This window comes from Haliotis rubra, unplaced genomic scaffold (assembly GCF_003918875.1).
Source record: "Haliotis rubra isolate DU_JTF1 unplaced genomic scaffold, ASM391887v1 Scf759, whole genome shotgun sequence".
Taxonomy (NCBI): Eukaryota; Metazoa; Mollusca; class Gastropoda; order Lepetellida; family Haliotidae; genus Haliotis; species Haliotis rubra.
This window is the reverse complement of record NW_025767478.1, coordinates 416875-435016: the sequence shown is the minus strand read 5'-3', so window position 1 is coordinate 435016 and position 18142 is coordinate 416875.

The window sequence follows — 18142 nt, the reverse complement described above, 5'->3', positions numbered from 1 at the left end:
GTAACCTGCTGGTGGGCATGTTGCTCATGATATCAATCACATGCCAATCACTGAATGAATTATATTTACAGGCCTCTGTGATATGGCTTGAAAACCTGGGCGGTGGGGTAGCCTAGTGGTTAAAGCGTTTGCTCGTCACACCGAAGTCCCGGGTTCGATTCCCAACACGGGTACAATGTGTGAAGTCCATTTCTGGTGTGCCCCGTGTGATATTGCTGGAATATTGCTAAAAGCGGCGTAAATCTAAACTCGCTCATACACACTCGCTTGGAAGCTGTGACTGTAACAACAAACCAATAGGAAACTACAGATTTCTGGGGGTGGGGGTGGTGGTGGTGGTGGGTCACAGGGGGGTTTAGTCTACTGGTTAAAGCGTTGGCCAGTCACGCCCAAGGCCAAGGTTCTATTCCCCACATGGGTACAATGTGTACCCATTTCTAGTGTCCCCAACCATGATATTGCTGGAATATTGCTAAAAGAGGCATAAAATCCAACTCACTCACTCACACATCTCTGAAAATATATTTGATTGGCGGTTTTCAGGGATATGCTTGCTTCCACCTGACAGTGTATAGACAGCTTAATGAGGGGCGTGATGTGTGAACGATTTGTGAGTGTATTCGGTACCATGATACGTATTGGCAGGTCATGTATCGATACAGTACAGGTATATATTGGATACAGGTGTATGTGTATGTAAAAAGGGTATGAACATCATCTGGACATAACCATTTTCTGCCAGGATGTACAAGGTATCAAGTGACTGATAAGTAATTCATATCTATCACATGTTGTTTTTTGTTAATTTACTATCAATTTCCTTTTTTGATTAAATGTTTTCATCAAATGTAACCAGGGCAATGATTTGTCACTTTGCCAGTTCCTAAGCATTTTTAGCATAAATCTTTAGATTTATCATGCAGTGTGTTTCAAAATATATATCCTTTTGAATGTATTTAAAACTTTGCTCTGTTAAAACATTTTTTGTATATTTTTGTAAAATTGTGTCTACTTTTCATATTGTCACAAATGTTCCAGAAATCTTGACATGGTAATCTAGTAATTTGTTGTATTTCGTTTGTTTATCTGTATACATATCCGCCTTTTGAGATGATAATGTTATAATTACATATAATCAACTCAGGATTATGCATAATGATTTTTTACAGACATTATCTTGTTTTGTGTTGAATCTTATATATATATACTTTCAAAGTAAAGATGTGTCATTTTTGTATTGTTTTTCGATTACATCATAATGAGCAAATTAAAATTTTATGTTCATGGCCTTTGAGAGTGTTGTTTGTCATCTTACACATGGATGGGTACAATTTCACAAAGCGGTCACCCCTGAAGATCCCGGTTAGAATTGGTCTTCAGGAACCCATGCTTGTGGTAAGAGGCGTAACGGGAGGGTAGTAAGGCTTGCTGACTGTGACTTGGTTGACACGTCATCATATCTTCGGGAACCCATGCTTGTGACACATGTCATCATATCCCAGTTGCATAGATTGATGCTCATGATGTTGATCACTGGATTATCTGGTCCAGACTCGATCGATTATTTACAGATAGTCGGAACATTGGTCAGTGCGACATTAAACGCCAAACCACCAAACTAAAACAAAACAAACATGCGCAAATACTTCATTTGGCTAGTGTATAATGCTACGATTGCTGCAGTAAGTTTACAGATCCATCCTTCACAAATAGTAACGCCTGCGAAAATGGTCATCATTATTTCTTTGAATGTTCTTTGTACAATAAGCATAGAAACCCAACATTATCTGTTCTTTAAAACGGCAGTGCAGATCTGACTAATCATAAAAATGAAATTATATTCAATAATACATCCGTATATAAGCAAATCAAAACGATTCCATTAGGTTTCTTCTCTACCTTTTTCGTTACATTAATGGTTCCCCTTAACTGTCAATCCTGCTCTGCGTCTTTTTAATATAATACCCATCAAAGTTTAGACTCACTTAAAGCTCTCAATATATGTTATGTATATATACATGGTTACATCGAAGATGAATTTCTCCACTAACTGTGGGGAACCAGTTGCAAACTTTATGCAGATGAATTGCACGAGGATCATGCATCAAATTGCTGAAAAGCATGTGCAAATATCATGCATGTGAACAGCTGCGTTTTGGTGTGAAGTTTTGTTAAGAATTTGCCAATTTCCACTGAGTTTCAACATTTATTGAACTCATGACAATAATCTTTTCAACGTTACGAATTTGTTTTACAATACATCAGTTCATGTGTAAACAGTGCCTTTAAACAGTATGGAATATTTTGCAAGATCTAGTTTAGAACAGTTGACTGAAGTAAGTGGCTATATTTACACTAGTGAGTCTAAACCTTTGATGGGTAGTATAGGTGCTTGTGATGAAATTTGTGATTTTAAGTATTCTTGGAGAGATACGTTTTAAGAACTATCCCCGATCATTTTCACTTTGAAAATAACGTCACATCACGAACACAAGGTAACGATAGCAACTCTACCTTGGCCCGCGAGGAGTTCTCAATCTGTTTGAGCATGTTTGGGACATATATTGGTCGCATAATACTCCACGTAGATCCTCCAGTACAAACGTCGAATGGTTAAGGCGTCCGCTCGTCACGGGTTCGATTCCCCACATGGGTACAATGTGTAAAGTCTATACCTGGTGTCTCCCGCCGTGATATTGTTGGAATATTGCTAAAAGCGGCGTCAACCCCAACTCACTTGAGATAACAAACGTTTTGGAATTTGCGAACGTGTGTGGCCCGAGTAAATCCGTGTTAAGTGGTGTTCCTCTCTCTTTTGTGGAACATACTGTAGGATGCTGATATGATCCACATGAATCCGGGATTATGGGTAATTTCTGAATTTATAGCAGTTTATAAGACACGTCTGAATGTTTGTCGAGATAAACGAAGCGTCGCCGGGCAAATGATGCATCAAGGGAGATAACTCCTACAACCTTGGAGATTTCCTTAGGTATTCTAATATCGCCTGAATCGCTAATAAAATCGTATTTGTCACGTTTCAAGTTTGTGGTTACAGAATCCGCACTGTCGTTCCACGCTTTTTGAAAAAGTACAAAGTATATTAGAACCTCGATTTTTAATTTACATCGCTCGGCAATATTCTGCACATTTGAAATAATTAATCTGGGTGCCGTTGTGCAACACACCTTTAGCTATCGTATGTGGAGGTATTGGACTTTGGTCACTTTAATAGCTCTGGGAAATGCACCCTTGATGAGACAATCACGAGTATAAACACTTGATGGGCCTTTAGGAGTTGGAAGGTAACATAACAATGTATGGTATGGACTTACAACTTCTTTATTACTTACAACACGCCAATTCTGGGCTACTTCTTGCCCCTTCATCAGGTGAATGACAGAGTATGATTTACAAGCAAAATATATATATGTACAGGAGGCCAGTGAGATGGAATTAAAGATTGCGATTTTAAGACTGAGTGAGTTTTAGTTTTACGCCGCACTCAGCAATATTCCAGTTACTAGTACATGTATATGGCGGCGGTCTGTAAATAATCGAGTCTGGACCAGACAATCCAGTGATCAACAACATGAGCATCGATCTACGCAATTGGAATACGATGACATGTGTCAACCAAGTCAACGTGCCTTACACCACCACCACCCCACCCCCCACACCCCGATCCAGTTAATCGCCTCTTACGACAAGCATGGGTTACTGAAGATCACTTCTAACCCGAATCTTCACGGGTCTGACATTTGGGTGGGACTGGGTTGGTCTGTCTGGAAAAATAGCTTTTGCACTAGTCATTTTTGGTTTTATTACTGCTTTAAGGCCAGACTATACGCACGTGTGTATCTTAGTTATTTTTTTTGCCAAAAAAAGAAAGGAATATGACGCTGCTATAGAAGTGGATAGGAAAATACATGTATTTGGTTTTGTGTAACCTATTTAGAAGCGGTACCAATCGGCAAAACCATATTAAACATTCTCCACACAACTAACTACAAACATTAGTCTCAAGTTACTGGACCTCAAAGAAAGACGCGGTGTCTCCTCTCCTCACGGCAAATCCATATTTTACCATTTGACAAGGTTCAAACTGTGACCGTGTTTTTGTGGTTGACTGTGAGATTTAAAAGGTGTTTCTCACACAATGGTTCTCGGACACTCATCTTGCCTAGACGTACCTACTGGTTTAATCTCAATACATTCACCACAGTGGTCTATGCGACTGCGAGTTGTAAGAAGACTCCCCACACCAATTATCATCAAAAGAGGGGTAGTTCACCTTAAACTCCCCGATCCGTCTGTCGTATTGGTATTGTAAGCACGGTGATTAGATGAGGAACATTTGAACTGAATCCCAGTCGGTGGCAAAAATGAAAATCTTCAGTCGCTGCCATAATGCCTTCTTGTCGATGTAGGTTAAGATGAGTTGTAAGGGAAACAGCATGCGGTCTGATGGGGTCGCTTTTGAGGCCATTGTCCCGCTGTACATCGAAGTGGGAGGAGTTTGTGCTGTTCGGAGTTTGTTGAATTAAGACGCAAGTGCGGTTTTGGTTCATGTAATTTGTGACCGTACTCTGGTGACCTTCCAATGCAGATTTCGAATTTTGTAATTCAAAATGTTGATTTTTATTGCCATTCGTTGATCCGAAACTTGACGAGCGATGATTGAATGGTTCCGGACCGGGGAAGATGGTTGGGTTGGACGCAAAATGCGACATAAAGGCGAAAGGGAAACGAAAATTTCAATGAAGCGTGACCACAAGATTGCGATAAACCAGATTTGCAGACAGTACGACGGGTTTGACAATAGATACAGTCCTTTCTTTATTAACAAACGGCATGGTTAAGGCCCCGGTAAGCTGTAACATTGTTTACATCCATGTTTATACTGCCACGTTCGCTTGGTAAAGCTTCAATCACCAATGAAGGAACAAGGACCTCTTGCTGGTTTAAATCTGGATCTGGTTTGAAAGTAAATTAAACTTAATAGGGGCCTTGGCTTGTGTGGTGTAGGTAGAGACCAAGGGGGTGAAGACTTTTAAAACGGGTCTGTTTTCAATAGTGGCTTGGTCTAACAGCTGACTTGACCCCTTATTAAACATTCTGTGAAATGGTTGACTAGCGGACTTGCTGGCTTGTTGAATAGTGGACTTGCTGAGTTGTTGAATAGTGCACTTGCTGAGTTGTTGAATAATTGGCTTGTGGACTAGCGGACTTGCTGATTTGTTGAATAGTGGACTTGCTCAGTTGTTAAATAGTTGGCTTGTGGACAAGCGGACTTGTTGCATAGTGGGCTTGTGACCTAGTGGACTTGCTAATATTGGCGAATATTGGAACTACCTGCGGACCTGCGGACTTGCTGAATAATGGACTTGCTGACCTGGTTAGTAGTGAACGTACGGACTTGCGTGCAATTGAACCAGCAGGTTGAAGGGCCAGTGGAGTTTGAGACTAAGGGACGAATCTATTTCTGAACTTGCTAAAAAGTAAACTTTCGCACTAGTATATGTTACACAAGCACGCTTGTGCTAGCGAATGCATGTGCAAGCCTGAAGGTAATTGCCCATGCTTTCTTCACAAATGATCTCAAATGTCTTTTAAACTACGCATGCATGTGCTATGCGTTCGTGTCTTGATATATGTGGCATATAATTTGTAGATCCGAATAATCTAAATTGTTATAAACTCTCAACAACGTGTGCTAGTGAGTGTACGTCAGTACGTGTGTGTGCGTATCTTGATATAATTATCATTCATTTTGTACATCTAAAAAACCATGTCATTAGCTCTACATTATTTACACTCGATCTTTGAAATCTTCTGGCCAAGCACCATCTCATATGAAGAACTGTACATGCGCACGAACACCAGCCCACTGTCCTCCGAGATCCAGAAGAGAAAATTGTGTTGGATCGGTCATGTCTGCAGGAAGCACCCAGATTCCATACCAAGGGTTGCTATGCGATGGACATCAACAGGAAAAAGAAACAGAGGACGTCCAAAGGAGACACGGAGAAGATCTGTTGAGGCAGAGATGAAGGATGCAGGGTAGACCTGGGGACAGGTGCAGCAATTGACCCAGGATAGACAGCATTGGAAAACTCTAGTAACGGACTTATGTGCTAAGAGCACGAAGAGGATTATAGTCTGTTTGCAGTGAAAACGTACCGATGAATTTCACTTTAAACAAAAAAGTAAATCAAATAAAGTGAAAATAAAATTGTGAATCCTCATAATTTTACCTTGCCAACTGAACATTTAAATCTCAGAATTTTATTCAACTTAGGATAAAAGTTGTTTAACAAACGATCATTGTTTCAAATTGCTGTTATTGGTTTGTATTACAAGGGGGTATGTACATGAACAAGAAGGGTTGCTTTCTACGGTAGCCTAAGTTAACGCTCATCACTTTCCGCACGTGCATGTGTTTCACTGTTCCAACTACTGCGCTTACCCCCTTGTAATGCAAACCAATAATAGCGATTTGAAACAATGATCCTGTGTGAGACTTGCTTCATTAAGGGCTTTAGCAATGCAGGGAGGGCTAGGGAAATATTGTGGTTCTGGGACTATCAAAAACTTACAAACTGATCTTCGTGAACTGTGCCTGCACCAGTTGGAGTGAGTGAGTGAATTTAATTTTACGCTGCACTCAGCAATATTCCAGCTATATGGCGGTGGTCTGTAAATAATCGAGTCTGGACCAGACAATCCAGTGATCAACAGCATGAGCATCGATCTGCGCAATTGGGATACGACGACATGTGTCAACCAAGTCAGCGAGTCTGACCACCCGATCCTGTTAGTCGCCTCAAGATTACGACAAGCATGGGTTACTGAAGATCAACTCTAACCCGGATCTTCACGGGTAGCACCAGTTGGAAGTCAGTTTAGTACAACATAGGGATCAAGAACTTTCTTAACTTCTTTGAGAGGCATTTAAAAGTTGGAGCAATAAGAATGGATAACAATATATGGATGAGCAGCTTATACGAGTTATTTCATTCATGTTTCGATTTGTACTGCGAGTTACAGGGTAGGGATTATGTTTCATTGACCACAAACTCGGGGTAGCTCCGTCCGTTTCAGACCGCTGTGCACCTGTGTACAATTAGAGACAAAAGCGGGCAGCGACCGTGACGACACAACAACAGGGATATAGCGCGACAATTTAACGACACGATCGACCGTAACCACACCGTCTATATTGATAAAACTTCCAGGTCATTCATCCGTCAATCTTTGGGAATGATGTACACTTACAGCTGTCAGATTGATCATTGGGGTGTCATTTGTCACCTTTATACTCATACACACTTCCGGCATAGGAACATTTAGTGTGAAATATTCTCACGAGAAACGTAGTGTCTTCAACATTGTCGTGGAGGTTTTTTTGTAGACAGGACAGTTAGATAAGGTCATAACAAATGAATTATAAGTCGTATCGGAAACTATATCTCTGGTCAACAGTCAAGCACTGTTGAATCGATCTTTAATATGTTTGAGGTCTCTTTTGGTTTGGTCGCTCTGTATTCCCTGTCAATCATCTTTTGCGGAGGGGCGGTGAGGTAGGCTAGTGTTAAAGGCGTTCGCTCGTCACACCTAAGAACCGGGTTCGATTTCCCACATGGGTACAATGTGTGAAGCCCATTTCTGGTTTCCCTCGCCGTGATATTGCTGGAATATTTCTAAAAGCGGCGTAAAACTAAACTCGCTCTTTTGCGGTTGTGTCGAGTGCAGTGCTGGGGTATGGTTAGTCCAGTCGTCTTAGGCGCCAAAATTCATGTGGTCTCACCTTAGGCAATTGAGTTTGTTCCAAACGTCCTCTGTTCACCCAGCAGAAAATGGGTACCCGGTGGGATAAGTCATGTGACTGTAACCTTGTAGCGCCTAACATGCAGCTTGGGTTATGAGGGGTAATGATATGCTCTGCTATTCATTGTTAGTGGAGTGGAGTTTGGCGCAGTGCAAACGGACTCATGATCATTATTTTTATTAATTCGCTATGCAGAGTTGCGTCCCTTGAGCCCGCCAGCTACCAGTGGGTAGTGGGTTCTAATCCCGGTTCGCCCTAAATACCTTTAAACACGTTTCTCAGCACCAAATCCATGCTTATAAACGGGTGAGACCTGCATTACTTCGGGTTTTCCTCCCAGATTAGCTTGAACAGTCCTGATGAAACTGTTATACTGTCCACAGCGGCGTTAGAGTGAGTGAGTGGGTTGGGTTTTACGCCGCTTTTAGATGTATTCCATCAATATCACGGCGGGGAACACCCGAAATGAGCTTCACACAATGTGCCCATTGAACCCGGGTGTTCGGTGTGACGAGCGAACGCTTTAACCACTAGGCTACCCCACCGCCCCCAGTGACGGCTGCTAACTATGAGTCCGTTTATCATAATTACTGTTGTTATGACGACGACGATGATGGCGATGATAATAATGGTGACGATTCCACCGCTGGTGACGAAAATGATGATGATGACTGTTAAGTATTTATTTATTATCACTATTATCGTCCTTCTTGCCCTGTTCCACCTGTTATTTAAACTCACCCATTAGTTACGGATGGGAGTGAGTGAGTGAGTTGGGTTTTACGTCGCTTTTAGCAATATTCCAGCAATATCACGACGGGGGACACCAGAAATGGGCTTCACACATTGTACCCATGTGGGGAATCGAACCCGGGTCTTCGGCGTGACGAGCGAACACTTTAACCATTAGGCTACCTCACCGCCCCAGTTACGGATGGGACTGACTGACTGAATTTGGTTTTACGTCGCTTTTAGCAATATTCCAGCAATATCACGACGGGGGACACCAGAAATGGGCTTCACACATTGTACCCATGTGGGGAATCGAACCCGGGTCTTCGGCGTGACGAGCCAACGCTTTAACCACTAGGCTACCCCACCGCCCCAGTTACGGATGGCACTGACTGACTGAGTTTGGTTTTACGCCGCTTTTAGCAATATTCCAGCAACATCACTGCGGGGGACACCAGAAATGGGCTTCACACATTGTACCCATGTGGGGATTCGAACCCGGGTCTTCGGCGTGACGAGCCAACGCTTTAACCATTAGGCTACCCCACCGCCCCAGTTACGGATGGCAACGTTTAAGAGGTGAGATAGTGGGGATGCATATAACAAACTTCACTATCGATGTAAATTGGTGGAATATGATGTATAATTCTCAAAAGAACTCAAGGAACGCCTGTGTTGATATTATTCTTGGGCGGTAGAGCACGCCAGAGGTAAAAGCAAAGAACGATGTGTGGCGGCCATTTCTGGTCCTCCCCGTCGTGATATTGCTGGAATGGTGGTAAAACCATCGTTAAACCTTATTCACGAGTTCCTTTAACATTTTCAGAGTGAGTGAATACGGTTTTATGCCTCTTTAAGTAATCCTCTTTTGATATCACAACGCGGAACATTAAAATGAATACACAATGCCATTTAGAAAGTGGTCAGGTGGATATTGTGCTATATCTGGAATGACACTTACTCAGGAAAAAACAGATCTAGATCGGGTTAGATTGCTGACTGTGTGTCCTGGCGATAAGTCCCTGACTCTGAGAGTGAGGGTTCGAATTCCGGATGTTTTTCAACCCCAAAAGTACTAGAATGTGTACGTTACTTAGAAAGTGTAATTACAAATATAACATGTTACCGACAAAATTGTAAACATATCAAGCAAAATTTGCGGCTTCAATTCAAACCTCTACCTTTTCAGTATGAGTCAAAAGTTAAGAAGAAAGCTCTGGCCATTCAATCGGATCCATCACACTTTTTAAGTGAATGTTATGAACTGCCTTCTGGCCGCCGTTTCAAAATCATGTATTACAAAACTAATACAACTTCAAAATCATTTGTCCCATACAGCATAAAACCTCTAAATCTTCCTCCAAAATTGTAATAGTGAAATCTATGATGAGGCACGAGTGATTATTATATCATGAACTTTGATTATGTTATAATTCAACATTATATTCTGATTAGCTTGGCATTGTGTATATATACTTTAAATTATTTGTTGTTATATGCTTGTATTGGCTCTTTGAATGCTAAACAAATTTCCCTTGAGGGACAATAAAGTTTATCTTATCTTTTCTTAAACAGGTCTCGAAATCCTTTCATCCCAGCAAGCATCAGTGTTTTAAATGAATTATTTTAATGTCTGTTAATCATTTTGTAATACTTTATCAATTGTTTCAAACTGTTATATTGATATACTTTTAGTGCTAATGTTCCTCGGCCATATTGTAAATGTCGCCACTGCAGCTCTACATCTTAAATATATTATTATTAAGTCATCATTGATGTTTACCTCATATACTGGGCGTTGTTGCCAGCTATTTTAGCACACGTAATATTTGACATATGTATGGGTGTTTTTGTGGCCTTATGTCATGTATCTTTTGTTGTATTATATGACCCGTGAAGGTCCGGGTTAGAATATTGGCCTTCAGCAACCCATGCTTGTCGTAAGAGGCGACTAACGGGATCGGGTGGTCATGCTCGCTGACTTGGTTGACACATGTCACCGGTTCCCAATTGCGCCGATCGATGCTCATGCTGTTGGTCACTGGATTGTCTGGCCCAGACTCGATTATTTACAGACCGCCGCCACATAAGTGGAATATTGCTAAGTGCGGTGTAAAACTCAACTCACTCACTCACTTGTATTATATGTGTTTTCAATGTTAACCGTGTAAAGCAAATTTCCTTCGAGATAATAAAGCATTATCTTATCTTATTTAAAATGGACTTCACACATTTGCACCAAAATCAAACCCCGGGACTTTTTTGAGACATACCACGAGACTTCCCGATCGCTCCTCAAAACAAAGTAAAAGATAGTTCTGAAACATCAGCATATTCACAGTTCATACTGACGCTTTTAAAAAGCACGCCGGACACCACTGATCCTGGGTCCGAACTCCGGTTAGCCCGGATTATGTTTTCATGTTTGTTAGCGCCATCTGGGACGGTAGGGTAGCCCAGTGGTTAAAGCGTTCACTCGTCACGCCGAAGACCCGGGTTCGATTCCCCACATGAGTACAATGTGTGAAGCCTATTTCTGGTGTCCCCCGCCGTGATATTGCTGGAATATTCCCATACTCACTCATGTAAGCACCAGCTCGTGGGTTTCATCAAAGCGGTGAACTTCCGAGACCTGCACCGCCTCCGTGGTGTAGTGGTTAGAGCGTCCGCCCGGAGAGCGGAAGGTCGCGGGTTCGATCCCCGACCGCGTCATACCAAAAGACGTTAAAATATGGTACTTGTTGGTCCCTGTCTGGCGCTCGGCATTAATGGGTACAACAAGGACTGGTCTATTGTACACGTCCAAGGATGGATTCCACGTTACTGAACCCAGTTACATCACGCATTGCTCTAATGTCGGATATCGGACTTCGGTGGGACATTCGGGGGCGGTGGGGTAGCTTAGTGGTTAAAGCGTTCGCTCGTCACGCCGAAGACTTGGGCTCGAATCCCCACATGGGTACAATGTAAGTTTCTGGTGTCCCCCGTCGTGACATTACTGGAATATTGCTAAAAGCGGCGTAAAACCAAACTCACTCACTCACTCGGTGGGACATTCAAACAAAATTCATCACCTTCCCTCAACATAAAATACGATTCCCCACATCAATACCAAGAATATTGCTAAAAGCGGCGTAAAACTAAACTGGTCAACATAAAATAGATACCAAGATGACCACACTGGTCAAGATCCGGTTTGGAACTGGTCTTCAGTAACCCATGCTTGTCGTAAAAGGCGAAATCTGAAAGATCTATTTTCCCGTGTGAGCGGACATCTCATTCTTAACTACCTGATGGTGGTGGTGGAATTGGGTTTAACATCGTGCTTGAGAATATTTCGCTCATATGACGACGTGCATGCGTGTGTATTTGTATGTGCGGCTGCTTGTACTAGCCCAGACTGAAGCTGGTTTTATAGTGCTAGCCCACTGAGATACCATGCCGCAGTGAAGCATGAATACCCCACTCAGACACATTATACTGACTCCGAGCCGACCAGTCCTTGTTGTACCCATTAATGCCGAGCGCCAGACAGGGACCAACAAGTACCATATTTTAACGTCTTTTGGTATGACGCGGTCGGGGATCGAACCCGCGGCCTTCCGCACTCCGGGCGGACGCTCTAACCACTACACCACGGAGGCGGTTCCTTAACTACCTGAGGGAAGTTGACCCATATCATAACTTGTAACTGTATAATGTGAATAACGAATTGCTTGCTTTTGAATTTGGTGCTATGACATTTTCTGTTTTTAAAATAAAACTCATTTGGACTTTGTACTCAAAATGTTTATGAATGCAGACTTGTTCTCGTCACTATATGGCTGGAATAATGCCGATGTGACGTAAAGCCCAACTCAACTCACAACTAAGTTACGTAAAAGGCGACTAACGGGATCAGGTGGTCAGGCTCGCTGACTTGGTTGCCACATGTCATAGTATCCCAACTGCGTAGGTTGATGCTCATGCTGTTGATCACTGGATTGTTTTTGTCCAGACTCGATCATTTACATACCGCCGCAAAATAGCTGGAATATTGCTGAGTGCGGCGTTAAACAACCAACCAACCAACCAACCAGACGACATGTGACCATATACGAAATTCAGTTTATTAACAGAAAAAAATCCAAACAGACTATCGTGCAGGCTAAACATAACCTACCTCTGTGAGACGTCACGTGAATATTTGTCTGTTTGGGTGTCTCCGGTTGACCGAGCAAAGAGGATTACACAACCACCTTGAACAAAGAACGCCTTCAGATGTCGACTTCTAGTAGACACGGAGGGACATATTGTACCAGCCGTTTTATGACACAAGATGCGCCTTAAATGCATTTTATGCCAGTACGGAACGCCTTGATGACTTAATTCATACGGTGTTGTGTACACAAAGATACACTTACGTGAACGCTTGTGTACAAAGATTCATTCACAGCATCACAGCATCAACATACTTGTGAATCATTGAAACTGTCGGTGAGGAAGAACAAGAGGGCGAGTGTTCGACTCCTACAGAAATAATACCGTACTTCCTCTATTGAAGGTATACCCGTGAAGGTCTGGGTTAGAATTGATCTTCAGTAACCCATGCTTGTCGTAAGAGGCGACTAACGGGACCGGGCGGTCAGGCTCGCTGACTTGGTTGACACATGTCATCGGTTCCCAATTGCGCAGATCGATGGTCATGCTGTTGATCACTGGATTGTGGTCCAGACTCGAATATTTACAGACCGCCGCCATATAGCTGGAATATTGTTGAGTGCGGCGTAAAACTAAACTCACTTACTCACTCACTCTTCTATTAATGGTATACCCGTGAAAATCCGGGTTAGAATAATTATGGATCTTCAGTAACCCATGCTTGTCGTAAGAGGCGACTAACGGGATCGGGTGGTCAGGCTCGCTGACTTGGTTGACACATCTCGTCGCATCCCAATTGCGTAGATCGATGATGTCATGTTTCTCATGATGTCAATCACTGGATTGTCTGGCCCATATAATTTTACTGGCGTTAAATAAACAGGAAATGGATTAATGGAACTGGTTAATTAGGCAAATGATTGAATCTGCTTCCGTTTATCCTCTGAAAGGCCGTTGACATGTACCTGTGGAATATATCTCCAAACGGCTCTCATTTGGGGAAATACGGTACAAACTGAAGGTGGTGATAAAAAACATAACGTACACGCCAATGAAATGCTTTAAATACTTTCCTCGTTAACAAGATGATGCCTCGTCGCATCTGTGTGAAGGGGTCGTTTGTGTGTCTAGTTGCTGGCTTATAATGGAGGTGATTTCGGAAAATGGGTATTTACATGTGGGTGTGAATATTAACAAGTCCCTTGAATTTAGTTTTTCATGTGAATGATTTGATTGAATTTTTATGGGCCATTCCTCGACGCTTTTGACAATGGTGACACTTGTGTCGTCGTGGTAGTCGTATTGTGATGAAGACGGAGATGAATTAGTTCCCTCCTCGTGAACATGGACAGTTTCAGCGGATGAACAGAACGGGTACACATACAACCGCTTGCGTAATAACTGTGCATTAATAAACGCTTAACGCTGTGTGAGTCTTCAGACACTGAAAGGCTTGTATCGGAGGAATGTAAGGTGTGCGTAATATCCATATTTTACTTATATTGATTGATGTATATGAAGTGTAAATGTGATATAAGATTACATGCACAAGGGTAACTTCAGCATCATCATCAACATTGTCATCGTCATCATCATCCACACTTTACTTATAGCGTAAATGTGATGTAGGATCACATGCACTAGGATAATATCATCATCAACATTATCATCACCATAATCATCATCATCCACACTTTACTTATAACATGGTTCCATCATCATCATTATCATCAACATCATCATCATCATCATCATCATCACATCATCATCCACACTTTACTTATAGCGTATATATGATGGTGGTTCGATGCACTAGGAGAACATCATCATCAACATTACCATCATCATCATCATCCACACTTTACTTATAGCGGAAATGTGATGTAGGATCACATGCACTAGGATATGACAACCACCATCATCGCCACCTCCACTCACCACCACAGCACTTCCCCCACCGCCACTACCACCACTACTACTACCCTTTATGATATTGTCGGTGCGACATGGCTCTCAGTTGCTCCTTTGAGTTGCGACCGTAGAAGAGGCTGCTGTAGAACAGCTTTGCCACAAATGACGTTGAAGCAGATTTGTGTAGCCGCCATAACACGGTCGCGTGACTTACCATACCGCTGGTACCAATTCCCCAGACAAGAGCATATGCGTCGGGACACTTATTTGAACACCCTGGTTAAGACCAACTACGGATTTCCTGATTCCAAGCATACGACGGCAACACCTCACTCCCAATCTCCAAACCGACTTCCTCTCCTCCCTCGCAAACGCACACGCACGCACACACACAACACACACTATAAACATATTAATATGGTCGGTGCCCACGTTCCAATATCTCTCAGATATATGCAAAACAGGCATATCGATATCAGCTATGCGTTTCTTTATTTAAAGAGTATATATCTATGTGCAGCCCTCTTGCTCAATACCGGTATAGTCTTTGCCCTATACGTCATCAATTCATGTAACTGTTTCTAATTTTACTCCAATCTGTAAATGACCGATCAATCAACTTCTTTGATCTCTCGCATGAGGCCCCGCCATCTCGATGTCCGAAAATAGTGCGTGGCCCAATTAACCGTCATTAGTCCTGGTGATTGCCAATTTCGGCCACTTGATCTTGTTGAGCCCAGCTGTGATCTCGTCCGGTCGGAAAGCACCAAATTTCGTTGTACGGTCACTAAATCAAATTTCTGTTTGATCAAGGAAGCTGTAATTTAGCCGAAGGCATTATGGTGGACCTGTAAAGTGTGTTCGCTTGAATGCATTCGGTCACGGGGGGATTGGCTGGGTTTCTTAAAGGAGTTTAAGGCTTTGATGAACTATTGTGGTTTTAATCCAAAGGTCAACATGACCCACCTCTGATGGAAACAGGTGAGGTTTTTATCAAAGAAACTTCTTACCTGGATTTGACGAATGCAGCGTATAAACAACCTTCTGATAGAGCAATTATGTTGGTTTTGACGTAATTTGTATCCAAGTAATTTACCCCTGGGGGTCAGATTTAATTTACTGGAGCCAAGTGGACGAGTTTGGCTTAAGTTCGGTAAAACTTTGTTTTGTAGGATTCAGGAGTTGGGGAAATGGCGCCTTACAACTAAGACAGCTACTTGCGGGGTCTGGGTTGATCGGCGTGACAGATAATATGGGAACGACGACTGTCTCTCTCCCTCTCCCCCTCTCTCTCTCTCTCTCTCTCTCTCTCTCTCTCTCTCTCTCTCTCTCTCTCTCTATTATTTCTGTCAAAGAGGCCACAGGCCAATAGGACAATACAGTTATTAAATAAACAAACATATGTTTTACAAAAGCATCATATAAACACTTGTCCCAAAAATTAAATAGATTTGCATACTGACATATATGTACAAAGCATATTAATAAATATAACTTTTTACTACTGATACAGTTATTTGTGTTGTTTACCATTATGTTTAAAGGCAAAATATATATATTTCCCAAGATTTAATACAGTTGATTGACAATTTCAGTTCATTTAGGTTCGTAAACATTCCTGTGATGGATTTATAGTATAGTTACATTTAATATACCTTTTCCGTAAGTTAGTAAATGCTGTACATACTAATAAACAGTGAGTACAGAATCTACATTCAATATCAATACCAGTTCTACGTCCTACTTCTATCATTAAATTGTGATGACCACATCTAAAACGACTTACAGCTTGGCGATAGACTTGCTCCTGTATGTTGATGAGATATCATTCCACATTTAATAGTGACTTAAAGCTTGGCGATAAACTTGCTCCTGTATGTTGATGAGATATGACTCCACATTTAATAGTGACTTAAAGCTTGGCGATAAACTTGCTCCTATATGTTGATGAGATATGATTCCACATTTAATAGTGACTTGGAGATGATGACTAACTGTCTGGAAGCTTCTATAGACGTCACCACGATGTTGCAAAGTCCACGTGTACTCCATGGTTATGATCTATGCGTAGATCGATGTTCAGTTTTGCCAATCACTGGATTGCGTGGTGCAGACTCGATCATCTACAGACCGCTAACATATAATTTAAATATTGCTGAATATGGCGTTTTACTACAAAAAATGTGTTAACTGTTGTCATATGTGAGACATGCAAGTTTTGACAATTCTGATATCTCCTTCAAGAGAAATTCGGAACTTTTCTTAACGATTTCTAAACGTAATACTCCTAATGAAAACACTATAGTGTCTGTAGCGAGTGAGTGAGTGATCCATATTTGAATTCTATGGAGATATAAATCAACACATAAACTACTCGGCTTTACAAATCAGGGATTTCAATTTTTAAACTCTCACTTACATCATCAAATATTGATTTAAATGGAAACATGAAACAGTCCTTTTAGACAGTAGGGACTAGTACAGACAGATCTATCCTACATTCGAGTATTTACAGGCCGACGTGATATATACTTGCTTTGCAAAGAAAGTACACACTCGAAATTGGGATTTAGCCAAACATTTTCAATCGTTATGAGAACGGTTCACCGAAACACTCTAAACCTAACGTCCGAAACGATGACACCTGCATCCAACACATCGCCATCAAATAAACCATTTATAATTTGTTTAAGTTGAATCCACTGTCAAGCATGGTTGGTAACTGTCTTTTGCCCGGCATTATAGCTGTATGTTGCTTTGTGACTGTAAACAACAACTGAGAATACAGTAGTGAAACTTGACGCCTTGGACATCATTTAAATGTCGAATATTTCGCGACACACAATGTTCGACGTTAATACCGATCGGAAGCATGGGGTTAATTCGACTTACACGATACATCGAGGCAAAGAGGCGTCCCGGTTAACTTGAATTTCGATAACAAACGACATTTACCACAACGGATAGCTTTAGACACTTTACCAATGAGGGACTTCTACGGTAAGAGCCAACGCGTTAACTGCTGAGGTATCCATCAACCCCTGTCCATAAAATTACATGTTTCTGCATACTTGTCCTCACCGAATACCTGTTGGACCAAGGCTGACACTTAGCGCCAGAAATAACGTCATCTTATTTGAAAATACATAATATAATAATAAACACTCAAACACATAGATAATATAAAACCCACAAAGAATTTTTCAAGTGCTGATGTAGTCTAGATTTGGCCACTCATTACAGTCTTGAGCTTTTCTCCGTTTTATTTTTTCTCTGGCTACAGTCTCTGTTGAGCCATTTAACTTCGGTTAATTTAATTTAATGTAATTTAATTTATTAAGTATAAATGTAACACTAAATATATAAAGTAAACAATCCATTCGGATACAAACAGAACCCCAGATATACTACCACTATAATCTTGTTTAGCATCCAGTCCATCCAGTCAGGTTTATATCTGTGAATACTACATGCAGCTCCTGTCATGATATATTGGTCAGCCATGATAAGAATGTAATTTCATCAGGT